A 13,320-nucleotide genomic window follows, 5' to 3' on the forward strand; every position below is an offset into this window, starting at 1 on the left:
CAAGAATTGAAAGGGTCTGGCATACAGGTTGGACCCAGAAAGACAACTTCATATTTTATTACAGAGCCATAAAAAGTTTTGTCTTTTGGAAAAATGATGGCTATTCTCAAAGACTTCTCTTACCATAGTGGCTGGTTTACAAGAGTACCTTTTTACTTACACAGGACTAAAATGACTAACCAATTTACTTTTTATCTGGAATGAGTATTTTAAGGGTCTTTGAAAGAACAGAGAAACTAAGAATGAAAAGACTAAAGGGTATCTAAAACTTTAATATAAGATCTTTGACTCAAATTTTTTCCTTATAGGAAAAGTATTAAATAAGATACATTTAAATGGCCTACTTATATTATATAAAAATCAAATACTTTTCACTTAAGAGAAAATGGGTAAGATTTAAAATATGAAGAATAGGGATAAAAGATGAGAAGTATATCCAATTCAAATCACATTAAAACCCAAATATAAAATATAAACAGCAGTTAAGTTTTCTAAAAAAGAATTAAATATTCAGTAGTCCCTTCCAAAGTAGGTAAATTAGACTAAAGAGAAGAAATTTACATGGACTGAGATACTCCTTTGCTTTGATATATGTAAAATAATTAAAATAAACTTCATGTTTGTCTAAATTTTGGGGGTTATCTTTTTAGAAAAATAAAGCTTTTATAAACAGGACAACTAGAGGAAACGAGTTAGCACAATTATTTGTTGGTTACCTTCCTACTGAGCATGGCTTAATTCTGTCTTTTTTAAAGCTTTATTGAGGTATAATTGATATACAAAATATTGCATGTTTGATGTATACATTTTTTGTTGTTTAGACATAAGCATACATTCATGATATCATCACCACAATCAAGGTGTTAAACATATCCATCACCTCCAACAATTTTCTTTCCTTCGTGTGTGTGTGTGTGTGTGTGTGTGAATAAACATGAGCTCCATCCTCAGCATATTGTTAGGCACACAATATTTTAACTAGATGCACTCTGTTGTACAGCAGATCTCTAGAACTTATTCATCTTGCATAATTTTTCAAGTCTTCTTGGCATATCTAACATGTCCTCTATTGCCATGTATGCTACAACTATTTTTAAGTCAACCTTGGCAATTCACACAAGGATCAATGGCATTAAGGGGAAAACTAGATTCTGTACTTCTTTGTCTTGTGTTTCTTCTCACTCAACCTCACTGACAACTTCTTGGCTGCTATAAAGGTGCTGTTAGAAGTTGATAGCTGAGAATTAGTGCTCACTCTCTTGGGGTTGAGAGGCTTGTGTGATTTTTATCATCATTTTCTTCAACACATGATTCTTGGGAAGCATTCAGTGTAGATCACCGCCCCTCTCTTTTACAATGTTTTATTAGAAATCCTTCCCCTTTTATCTTTCTCTTTATATTCAAAAAGCCAGTTCTCAGAAGGGGAGGATTCATTTCATTTCATTTCATAAACTACCAATAGTCAGCTAAGAAAAATTCAGGATCTTCCTCAAATGAGTCTCTGTCACTCTCTACTGCCTGATATACAGTAACGCATTATACCTCACCATCTTCCTGGGAAAGGCATTCTTCTTCTCTAAGGCTATAATCTTCTGAAATGAGACTCAACTTCAGATTTCACAGTGAATTAATCTGAAACCAAACCCTGCCCCAGCCCTCTGGGTGTCCCCTTGCCCCACCATGGAGACCTAGAGTTCACGGAGCCGCTGCGGGTCCCTGACCACTGCTTTTCCCCCCAACACCCTCCCATCCTTATTTCCACCGAGCAAGGCTTTCATCAAAGAGAGGAAAATAATAGCAGATTTCTGGTGCTTTCTTTGCCATGCACCAGGTAATTTTTCTGACCTTCCTTCTAGTCACTTTTCTTCCTCTGAATTCCCCAAATGTTCTTATATCCCCAGCCTCAGAGGCACTCAAACCCCATAGTAGGTCTGGCTCCTGAGGTGAAAACGTCTGGACCACAGTGAGAGGGTTTCAGGATGCACATCCGGGGGGCTTCTCTCTCCACCTTCCTTCCAGCCTCACAGGTAGCACAAGCCCCAAGAGGAGCCCAGGTCACAAAGGTCCTGAGCGCACCTTACCTGGCAGTTCCATGTGTGCACCCAGGCACTACCAACTCCCTTTGATTTCCAAAAATTATCCAGGCTTACATACAATTTTTTTTTCATACTATGTAAAGGTCATTGGAAGGTAAGAAGCCAAGAAAAGGGAAGGGCAGGCTTCTCAAAGGATCATCCATTTGGTTGCAGAATTTACGGCCCAACAATAAGGGAAAGCAATTGGACTTTAGTGAGAATTTTCATAAATGACTACACATCAGTTAAACACAACAAAATTAAGTGAAATATCATCAGTGAGCCAGTAAAACGTCTGGAGACCTAACATGCAACAAACATCTCACATTCACAAAGATGAATGATCCCGTGGGATGCTATTCTGATTTACTTACCTTGATTCCTTCCAAAATTTTACATCTATTGTGAGCCTGATGGGTTAAAAATTGGAGCTGGAGAATAGAGCCATTACAAAATAAAAGTAACCCACAAACTTTTACAAATCTCCTAAAACAATGATTCACACAGGATCTCGCACAAAAACTCCCATTAATTCTAATGAAATTGGGTAAGTTATAGGCTGAAACTCTCCCATATATTAATTGGTAAATAGTTCCCTGAGGTACTTACTTAGATGAGAGAACTTAATTTTCTCTGCACTAATCCTCTCTGAATTTAAAAAAAAAAAAAAAAAAGAATTCATGCTTCATAAGTTAGATTTCTTTTTAAAGTAGATGGTACAAATTTGGAATCATTGAAGTGGATTAATCAAAAACTACATTAGGACATTGACTAGCTGATTTTTGAGCAATCAAACCATCTTCCTTCCTTTCAGACAGATACCAGTTGGCCAAAGACTTGGGAAATCAGTCTTATTGGTGGTTCTAAAAGTAACCCATTAAATTCATTCAGTCTTGCTTCTTTGAGATTCTAGAAAAAGGAATTGTGCAATTATGTGAGGAAACTAATTGAGAAGAAATAGAAATTCCTGATTGTCTTAATATGAATTAAAGAATTCAGTCACCAATTTAATTAGCTGCCTAGGGAAGCAAAGATCATGAAATGTTGAGCTAGAAACAATGTAAAATCATTCAAAGACTTATACAATGTGATAGCCCAAGTATAATTAAGTTTTGGGGGCAAAAGCAGGGTTTAGTTTTTTTGGTTTGTTTTTTGTTCAGAGGAAAGTAGCACCTTTCACTAGCATGCCAGCATATTTTGCTTAGTAATAATCATTATATTATCAACTTGGCTGTGTATAATTATTGACTCGTAACAATATGTTACAATTCTAGCAAACGATTAAAAATGGTTACAATTCTAGTACCAAAATAAGTATTCTAGTCATCTCCTAATTTATTACAACTTCCAAGTGTATAGGTAGGATTGTTGTTACTGTCTTATTTTACAATTGAAAAAGGCAGACTCGATTTAGTTACCTTATAGGAAAAAAGTGGTAGGCCCTCAAAATACATATTAAATCAAACAAACTGCCAGTAAAATAAGTATGCTGATTTGATGATGAGAGTGATGTCAGAGAAAGGAAAGATTCTGAAAATCTCATTTAGGTTAACCTTCTTCTGTTTACAGCTGATGCAATTGAGCAATTACATGAAAGTTTTCTAAAAATCATCACCCAAGATCTTAATGTCAGAAGAATTATGTTGTCTTGCCATTTGGTTAGTGATATTTAGAAAGTTTGTTAAATAGTGATTGATCCCCAAATACCAAAATATGTCTGTGATTAAATTATGCATGAACACGAAAATAGTAGTTGTTACGTGCTGCCCAGTGAAAAGTATCTGATGTTTCTTATTGTGATGAAAGCCCAGTGGTACTTACAATTTGGTTTCTTAATATCTGAGAACTACCTAATTATTTCCACATGCACCCCATTTATTCTTTTCTTATTTTAGCAAAACGTATTTAGGACAATTCACTTCTACTTTTGGATAGTTTCTAGTACAAGGGAAGCTTTTGGATATAACAGATAGAGGTTGAGTCATTTTCCCTGACTAAAATGTGGTGAGTCCACTGGGCTCCCTAATTACTTTTCCTTTAATTTTAGCCTTAGAAATTTGATTAAACCTAAAGAGTCTACATGAACTGTTGTTTGGGGGGAGGTGTGAATTGGTCACATATTCTGCAACTTATCTTAGTTGTGGGCTTTGTGAGTGGGTAGTCAATCACTAGTAAAAAGTAAAAATGCTTTCTAACATGAACATTAAGTATTCATTAAGTTATTAATTCTCCAATAGATCCAGGAAGAGAAAAAATAGAATAAGTTCGTCTTTATTAGTCAGAGATAATAATAATATGATAGCTATAATTTATCCTACACTTATATGTGCCAGTGTGCTAAGCAATTTTCATTCATTACTTAAATTAATCCTCATAACATCATTAAGATGTAAGAATAATTCTTATTGTACCACAAGAATCTGATACTAAAGACTTAGAAATATTCTGCCAAAGAAGTTGGCAAAACTGAAAGGAGTAAAATCACCAATGTTAGCAGTAGATGTTGGAAAATGTATGCATCCAAACTTGCATTGTGGGTGGGAGGTTAAATTGGCAAAAACTATTGTATTAAGTTATCTATAATAGATATCAAGAGTCATAAAAGTGTTTTATATTGTGTTATAGTATAGATAAGGCTAGAAACATGGCCTAAAGGAATAATCCAGGCTATAGGACAAAAATAAAACAAAGCACAACCAAAAGAAATACCTAGAATTAATGACATTAATTTGAGCAGTAGCCATAATACTATTTTATTTATTTTATAATACTTAATCATAGTTAATATTTAGCAATACTTATTTAACCATTTACATTATTTAACAATGTGTGATATTTAACAATTATTGTTAAATAAAGTATAGCTGTATTACTTTCCAGTAAATGCAATATGCTAATCATATATATACACATGTATATAAGATTAATACAGCTCTATATGTGCATATTCCTTGACAAAAACTATGTTCAAAGCATGATGCACAGACAAGGTTGCAAATGGCCAAAATTTTAATTTTGACACTTAGGTTATGTTACTACAACAGTCAATTGCTCATAGAATCCCAAATGAAACTGTGTCATTGGCCTAGAATCATACCTTTCCTTTTTCTAGAGTGGCCTTCCTACCCTTCCTGTCCTGAGTTAGCTGAACTTATTCTTTAAGGTAAAACCAAGCAGTGAAGTTTCCTGAGAATCTTTCCCCACCCTCTTTCCATGAACACCCAATCATTCTATCCTAGAGTCTGAGAGTTTGTTCTGTAAAGGTCTCTTCGCGGGAGACTGCCATCTCTTCTGGGACCTGCTGCGAACTCAGAGATTGTTCCATTTCTTCTTCATATTTCCAGGATCTAGCAAGTTCTGAGTGTGCAGGAGCATCATAATAAGCTTCTCAAAAGCTGAATTTATATGATATAAAGTGCAAGTGGTGCTTGTATTGAAATAATATATTTAAAGTAGAATGATTCCCTTTGTTTAATATCTAATAAGTTTATACTGTGGTTCTATCATTTTCATAATGATCAAAATATTGCACTTAAACAGATTAATGGCTATCTATAATTGCATCAATGCCATTCTTCGATCAGCAAATTTTAGAAATACCTAGAGAAATAATTATGATACAGCTGATGACAGCTTTGATCATTTATTTGAAATCTGGGGTCAAATTTGAAGAAAGCCTACATTAAAAAGAAATGGTGCATATCTATAGAAGTCAACTTTATGTCATTAAAAAATATAGTAGGTAATGAAAACTGTAAGTAATTTAGACAAACCTGACCCATAAGCATTGTTGCAAAACCAGTGTAAAAAACTGAGGATAAAGTCACTCAGCCAGTTAAGAAAGCTAGGTGTCCTAAAACAATTAAAAACAAAAGAAGGAAGTAATTGTGGATGACATACAATGTATACACATTCTAAATATTGACCTAGGAAGACATTCTTTCACAATAAGGCAATCTGTGGTTACCCTACCTCCACTAGACATACAATACTATTTTGATTCCCTGTGGTTGTGATTTCTGGGAAGTAAAGGAGCAGTAACAGTTAGGAAAGGATCTTAAATTTCCTGAAGACACTTATGTGAGCAAGCTGCTTAGATTTACAGCACATCAATAGTGACAGATGAGTAGCTGTGTTTTGGCTTGAGTGGAAACCAGATTAGGGACTGTAAGCCAAACAATTGCTCATTGGGTATTAAAAAAGGAGTAAAACAACAACACCTGTGGCAGGTTATTGAGCTTCTGTGGGGTAGTCCTTATTGTTCGAAACACCAACAATAAGATACCATCTGACACACTAAAAGTTATAGAGGCCCAAAAGTTTCTTTAAAAAACACTATTGTGAAACTGTAACTCAAAGAATTTCTAAGAAAAGGGAGCTGAAAAAGAAGCCAGAAAAATCACAGAACAAAAGAAAATAACAAAGTTAAAGCACAGACATGATAACTAAGCACAGAGCAGAACATCTTTGACCTTAAACACATACCCGGAATCCATCAAAGGCAAATGTTACAGGTAAAAGCAATAAAAAGGATTACCTCAAGAAGAGAGGAGGAAAAGACACATATTTAGATGCCCTGTTAGAAGAGAAAACAAAACCAGGCAAGTAGTGAAGAATATGAAAATTGAAAGGGAAATCAAATCAGCGGTTTTTCTGTCTCACCCTTCTGCCGGTGCCCAGATAGCGCACTGTGGAGTCCAGTAGAGTGAAAACAATATTGGGTGACTTCAGCAGAAACACATCCTCACCATTTTTAAAATAATGAAAACAGTAACACAGGCATGACAAGGAACCAAATAGAAGGAATGCCTGGAAAATTGCCCAAGGAACAGTCAAAGAGGCAGTGAAAGGGAGTTTATTCATTGGACTGAAAATTCAGCATGATTGCACTAAGCTACATGGATCAATGGCCTGGAAGAAATGAGTTGAGAAAAATGTGAATCCGCTAATGATCACATTTGATCAAGCAAGAAAAGGGTTCTGGGCAGCTTAGGAAGAGCTGGATCTAGTTTTTGAAGTGATGTAATGAGACTTTAAATCCCTAATCATCGAACACACCTTCTACCCACACGTTTCTTCCTGCAGCATCCTCTCCTCAGCTCCTTGACATAGGAGGGAGAACTTGGTTTCGAGTCTGAATTCCATGTTATACCCACTTCACCATACTGAAGCCTCTTTGCTCTGATTATTGCCTTCCTTAATCATGTCATTTGGCACATCTTCAATGAAGCCAGGTATAATACACTTCTTCTTGAGTGACATCTTGTTCTGATCATCAGTTGGACTTTTAGGAGAAACTACATAGAATCTGGATGCTGGCTATCACTTTTTAAAACTTTTTTATTGAATCTATTGGGTCAGATTGGCTAATCAATAATATAGGTTTCAGGTGTGCATCACTTTTATTTCTATTTTATTTCTCTGATCAAGCAGTAAAGTCTTTGAGGGCCATGATCTCATCTTTTTCTTATTTTCCCATTCTGTTTCACCCCTCACCTCCTGTACCCCCTGCCCTTCTATCACCCTTACTCCTATAAGATGCCCCCCGAGTTTCTGCTGCCCAGCACCCTTAAACTCCTATGTCCCTTGTGTCCTTATGTTACCTGCTGTAACTTGAAGCACAATTCTCTACATATTGAAATAAGCTTGATAATAAATCAGCATGAAAAATAGAAGAAATTTTAGTAAATAATCTTACATAGTTATCATTTTATATTTTATCATAAATGTATTTTATAATATTCACGGCTAAAAGAAAGACTGGGAGGAAATTATTTAGAGTGAGTGATATTCTCTTTCTTCATTTGTCCATGCTTGATGACACAGCTTTATTCTAGACTGTGTGGTCATCTTCCTTGGAGCAACAATTTGCCTAGTAGTTATATGCACATGTTTCAGAGTAAGACAGCCCTTCGTTCACATTCTGACTCTCTTTCTCAATCACCTATCTAATTTACCTTTTAAATGTAACTGTCTAATCCTAGGCTCTTTCTATCTAAGAGGGAGTTATTAAAATGTCTATTTCAAAAGATTCTTGTAAGGGATAATTAATCTAATATATATAAATTTCTTACTGAAAGCTCAAGCCCCCAGATTGCATCCAATAGGTGCCCTTGCTCAGACCGATAGAAGTTCCATCTCTATCTCTCTGTCAGAATCTAGAAAGATGTCCTTCTTTTTTAGAATACTGTCTCAGATTTCTCCAAAAGCTCTCAAAGTGACTAAAATGTTTACTTGTTTTTATTATAAGATGGTAGCTATCACTTGGGAGGAAAGTATACTTTTTTTCTTAAAGGTTTGATCCTGACATGAGTAAACCAAATGACAATATTTCTAATTGCCAGAGAACACTTTTGTTACCACTAGTTTCCTTGGTTGGCCTTTGAAAAACTTCTCAGTAATTTTTAAATGGTTTTCCTGATGATAACCTACAAGCATGACCACTCTGTCATTCACAGATTTTACATCTGCAATATTGATCATTTGAAAGTCTGGCAGACACCACTAGTTCTCGCTGATAACTGGATCTCTCTTGCTTTTTGTGCATAGATGAGTCTGAAATCCTTACCTTCTGCAATTAGGTGGGCCTTGTCAGAACCACCCTCCCCAAAAAAGAACACAAATAACATGTTATTGCTGATGCAATGAAGATCCCGATAGGGTTCTCCAGTCTCCTTTTCCTCCACCACACCTGTAGTAGACAAGGCCTTGTGCCCTCGTGGCAGAACCAAAGGACCAAAGCAGCATAGGTTATTGAGCTATTCCACGGTGACCAAGTGCCTTGGAGAGTCTTTCAGGTTTTCAGTAAACTTTACATAAATGGAGTGGGTGGTGGTGGTGAAATACTTTTGTTGTATTAAGTCAATGACATTAAGGTGTTTTTGTTGTTGTTCTTGTTGACATCACAGTATATTGCAACACATGTACAAGGAAGAGTTAATTATCATATATGAGTTGCTTAAAACTTGCACATTCCCAAAGACAGTTTTCTTGACTGCCCCTTGGTAGGTGACTATGAACTGAGTGTTTGGAATGTTCTAACTCATAAGTGTGTTTTGCATATCTGGAGCTTTGAAGGAAACTGTGCCTATTTGTCCACAGTTTGTGCAAACAATGTGATGTATCGTGGACACACGATTTCTTTTTGGTGGTCTGTAGTCAGCCATGAACATGTTGTGGGCTTATGACTATTTGCTTATGTGGTCAACCCCCAATAAAAAACCTCAGACTCTTAGGCTTAGGCAACACTTGTAGTAGCAGACAGCACTTCACATGTGTTACTACAGTTTATAGCAGAAAAAATTAAGTGTGTCTTGATTCACTGGGAGAAAATTTTGGGGAGCTTGCTCCTGGTTTCCTCCAGACTTTCCATTATTTGCTGATTTTGCTTTGTGTCTTTTCAATGTGATAAACCATGATCATGAGTATAATGACTCGTTAGTTCTTTGAGAACTTTGAGTGAATCTCTAAACCTAAGGATGATGTTTGGGACCACCAAGACACTCCCCTAACTAATACAGAAAATAATTACTAAAAAAGGGGTGTTGCCATAACAAACACCTAAAATATGTGACATAGCTGTTATAGGTGCTTGGAAATATGATGATTTACATTAAAAATGGCAGAACATTTATCATATATGATAGATCAGTCAAACTCTTGACTAAGACAATTTGAGAGTTAGATCATGCAGATGATGAACTTGTCCTGTTGACCTGAGAGTCTAGAGAAAAATTTTGGAAAATAGAATTTTTATTAGTGTATTTTGAATAAAATTGACCCCATTTTATTGGTCATATCAAGGAAGTGGTGAGCTCAGGAACAAAATTGCTGTGGAAGAGAATGGTAGAATTAGACAAATTCCAGATTTTGCAATATTGGTGAAGCTTACTGCTCTTAATCCTAAACTATAATTGATGAATATAATAAAGACTTTGAAAGCCAAAAGCCTGTAAAAACTCAACCATGCAGCAATGATTAAATTAAAGGCCTTCCCACATTTTGTTAAAATCCATCAAAAGACTGACATGCCTTAAAACAAAAATCAGATTAAGGATTAATGCCCAATAAATTTATATCAATATTTAAGATATCTTGAGGTAAAGTCCAGACTTATAGTTGAAACTTTTCATCTACTATTCCAAATAGACTCAGGAAATTGATACAGATAAGTAAGAGAAGATACTGGACCTGAGAACCTGTAAAGAATATTTTTAAAGCAACTCTAGTCATGGTTCCTCATATATGGATCTGAGCAGATTCAAATATGTAAGAGTGTACATTTGCAGAGCTGGCCTTCTGTATTACAGGTTCCATGTCCATCGATTCAGCCAAATGTGGATGGAAAATAGTCAGAAAAATGTTCCATTGTTGCTGACATGTACTATGTAGATAGTTGTCTGTACTAACATAAACAGATGTTTTCTTCTTAACCAGAATTTCCGTATTTCCTAAACAATACAGTGTAACAACTATTTACACAACATGTGCATTGTACTTGGTATTATGAATAATCTGGAGATAATTTATATTTACAGGAGGAGGTAGGTAGGTTATATGGAAATACTAGATCATTTTATATAAAGGAGTTAAGCATCTGAGAATTTTGGTATCTGCTGGGGGGAGGGTTCCTGGAACCAGTCCCCCACTGATAACAAGGGATACCAAGGGTATATATACAGTATTGTGTTGCTAAATAAACTGGGGTCTAGACTGAAAAGGCCTGTGATTCGCTGAGTCTTCGAAATGACCTTTGCATTTGTCAAAAATGATTATATTCAGCTACCCAGGAATTACTTCTAAAGATTTCTGAAACAATCCCTTTAACTCGGGAGTATAAAGACAATAAAAGTAAAGGAATTATTACAGATTAGTAGCAAAGCAGTGTTTGAATGCATATTCTATTATTGACGAGCTATGGAACACTAGGCAATTTAAACAGAAGTAATTATAACGCCATTTCAAAAGGCCATTGCAAGGATTAAATACAAGCAAGTGCTTAGTATAATTTCTATCACATAGAAAGTATCCACTCAATCTTAGCATTCATTGTCAAAATAATTCTTGGTTTTCCATGTTTCTACCAGCAGGTAATGGGTAGAGAAACTGTTACAAAGGGAATCTTTTCCAGGAGAACAGGGGAAGAGCTTATCAAGGAACATACACTACCCTCAAGATGGGTGGTGCACACAATGTGTGCCTGGTGGGATTTCAGCATTTCTAAGGACCAATAGCTGCTATGGATGTCTCATTTTTCCCCTTTCAGAATATAAATGTTTGTTGCAAGTATTCCAGCTATATTCCACCATCATATACTAAGTATGACTGAGAAGAATCATTGTTAGAGTTTATAGGTTTCCATTCCAAGAGGAGACCCATCCAGATTTGATGGAGAGACTATTATTACACAACTCTCAATCTTTAGATCTGTTTTTGGATAAGGTCTGGATGATGTTCTTTGGCCAGGTGGTGTACATTTTGCAGGAAGACTGAACTTTAATATAGCAGAACTAGAAGAACAAACTACAACAGAACCAGTATCTAATTCTCCTTTCTTGCCCTGAGTTATAGGAACAGTACTTTACAACCTTCTTTCAGTGATCTGAGGCCATGGGGATGGTGTTGGTTAAAAAATATATATATATATTATATATATAAACCTGTTGGGATGCTCCTTGTTCATCAGGCAGGATATATATTTATATCACTCTCAAGCAGAGACCGTGGAAGTACCCTGCGAACCAATCATTCCCCACCCCCATTGGCTAATTGACACAAATCAAAGCTTGAATGGTAATGACAAGTCATTTCCAAATAACTTTTAAAAAGATACTGTGTATATGTGTTTGTTTGTATATGGGGTGTATCATATTATAACATACGTGTGTGAGGTTTTTTGTAGTGCATGTCGATAGTGAGCATGCATGTGGATGTGTGTCTATGTTTGTGTGTTAGCACACATGCATACATAAGAATACATATAGGATTGAAATGAAATGTGTTTTTTTTTCCAGCATCTATATGACAAATTTTCCAGTCAGTGACTTTCTAGTTAATGGAAAAATAAGGATAGGAGCGGGGTTTTCCTCAGACTTTCATTGAGAAGGCAACAGTGATGAGTTACCTGAAGACTACTACACCTGCTGCCTCTACCTGTGTGAAGCAGACAGCTTCCTCTCAGGAGATGACCTCACACAGCAGGGTAGAGATGTTTCACTGTATCAGTTATAACCGTGTGTTGGAGGGAGAGAACAGACACACACGCATTATGGAGGAAAAATTAACAACCAGTGTCTGGAAGAGAAAGAATTGAAAATGACAGGCCAGTTTTAAGAGGCCTTTTGTCTGGGCTTACATTTTTCACCTAGAAATGGACACAATTACTGAAAATTAGAAATGAAGCTGGGCTTTGCACAATGAAATGAGATAATTTCATGGCCAAAACAAGTGGGCTTACAGTGAAAGGAAAGCCATTAAAATATACCTAAGCAGTAAGTTAATGGGGGAGAAATTCAATTTGAAAATGAGAGAACATTTTCAGATAGAAAGGGCAGGCAGTGGAACACTGTGCTTAATGAGGTACAGTAGATACATTCAAGTTTAATCTAGATAATTTTAGATAATTACAGGAAAAGCTTAGGCTAGGGATTTTTTTTACCACCCCCCACCCCTCAACTGTTGATGCCAAGTATTTGACTGGATCAGAAAAAAAATACGCTATCATTTTATTATATGTTGTTTTGTATAAAGTCTATTTCCAAAAAATAAAATTTCCAAGAGTTTTTCTGTAGGCGACTAGATATCAGTCCCATGAAGAAATTGCACTGTTGTTGAATTACACTTGAAGACTTTTGGGATTTTCGTTGTTCCTGACTGCTCTACTTTCCCTCTGAAAGAAAAGTTCACTTGGGTGGTTACCCCTTCTCTCTCTTTTCTTCATCCATTGCAAGTCTGTGACAGAAAACAACACGAGGTGAATGGCCACTTTCTGATAGTCCAAGCTGCTTCCGAGGTCATGATGGGATTTTTCCAAGGATAGAAGCTTCTTAATGTTACGCTACCCTGTTTGTAATGGTGTTTGCATTCATTGTAATACCCTCCTCATTATTTTCCTCAAATCCTTACCGAGGTTTTGCATTTTTCTGCAGATCTTCGGTGAATGTTCATTAGTTCACAAATAGCTTGTAAGATTTTATTTTCCCTTCACCTCTAGGACTATACTGAGTCATCAGGGCTCTGGGATTTT

General features: G+C 36.0%; 1 pseudogene; it reads right to left on the reverse strand.

The window, feature by feature from the left end:
* Positions 1 to 1,098: 1,098 nt before the first annotated feature.
* LOC129065516 (E3 ubiquitin-protein ligase Mdm2-like) lies at positions 1,099 to 1,750 on the reverse strand (annotated as a pseudogene).
* Positions 1,751 to 13,320: the final 11,570 nt, after the last annotated feature.

Source organism: Pteronotus mesoamericanus, unplaced genomic scaffold, assembly GCF_021234165.1.
Source record: "Pteronotus mesoamericanus isolate MK-2021 breed Mesoamerican mustached bat unplaced genomic scaffold, CSHL_Meso_final contig_101, whole genome shotgun sequence".
Taxonomy (NCBI): domain Eukaryota; kingdom Metazoa; phylum Chordata; class Mammalia; order Chiroptera; family Mormoopidae; genus Pteronotus; species Pteronotus mesoamericanus.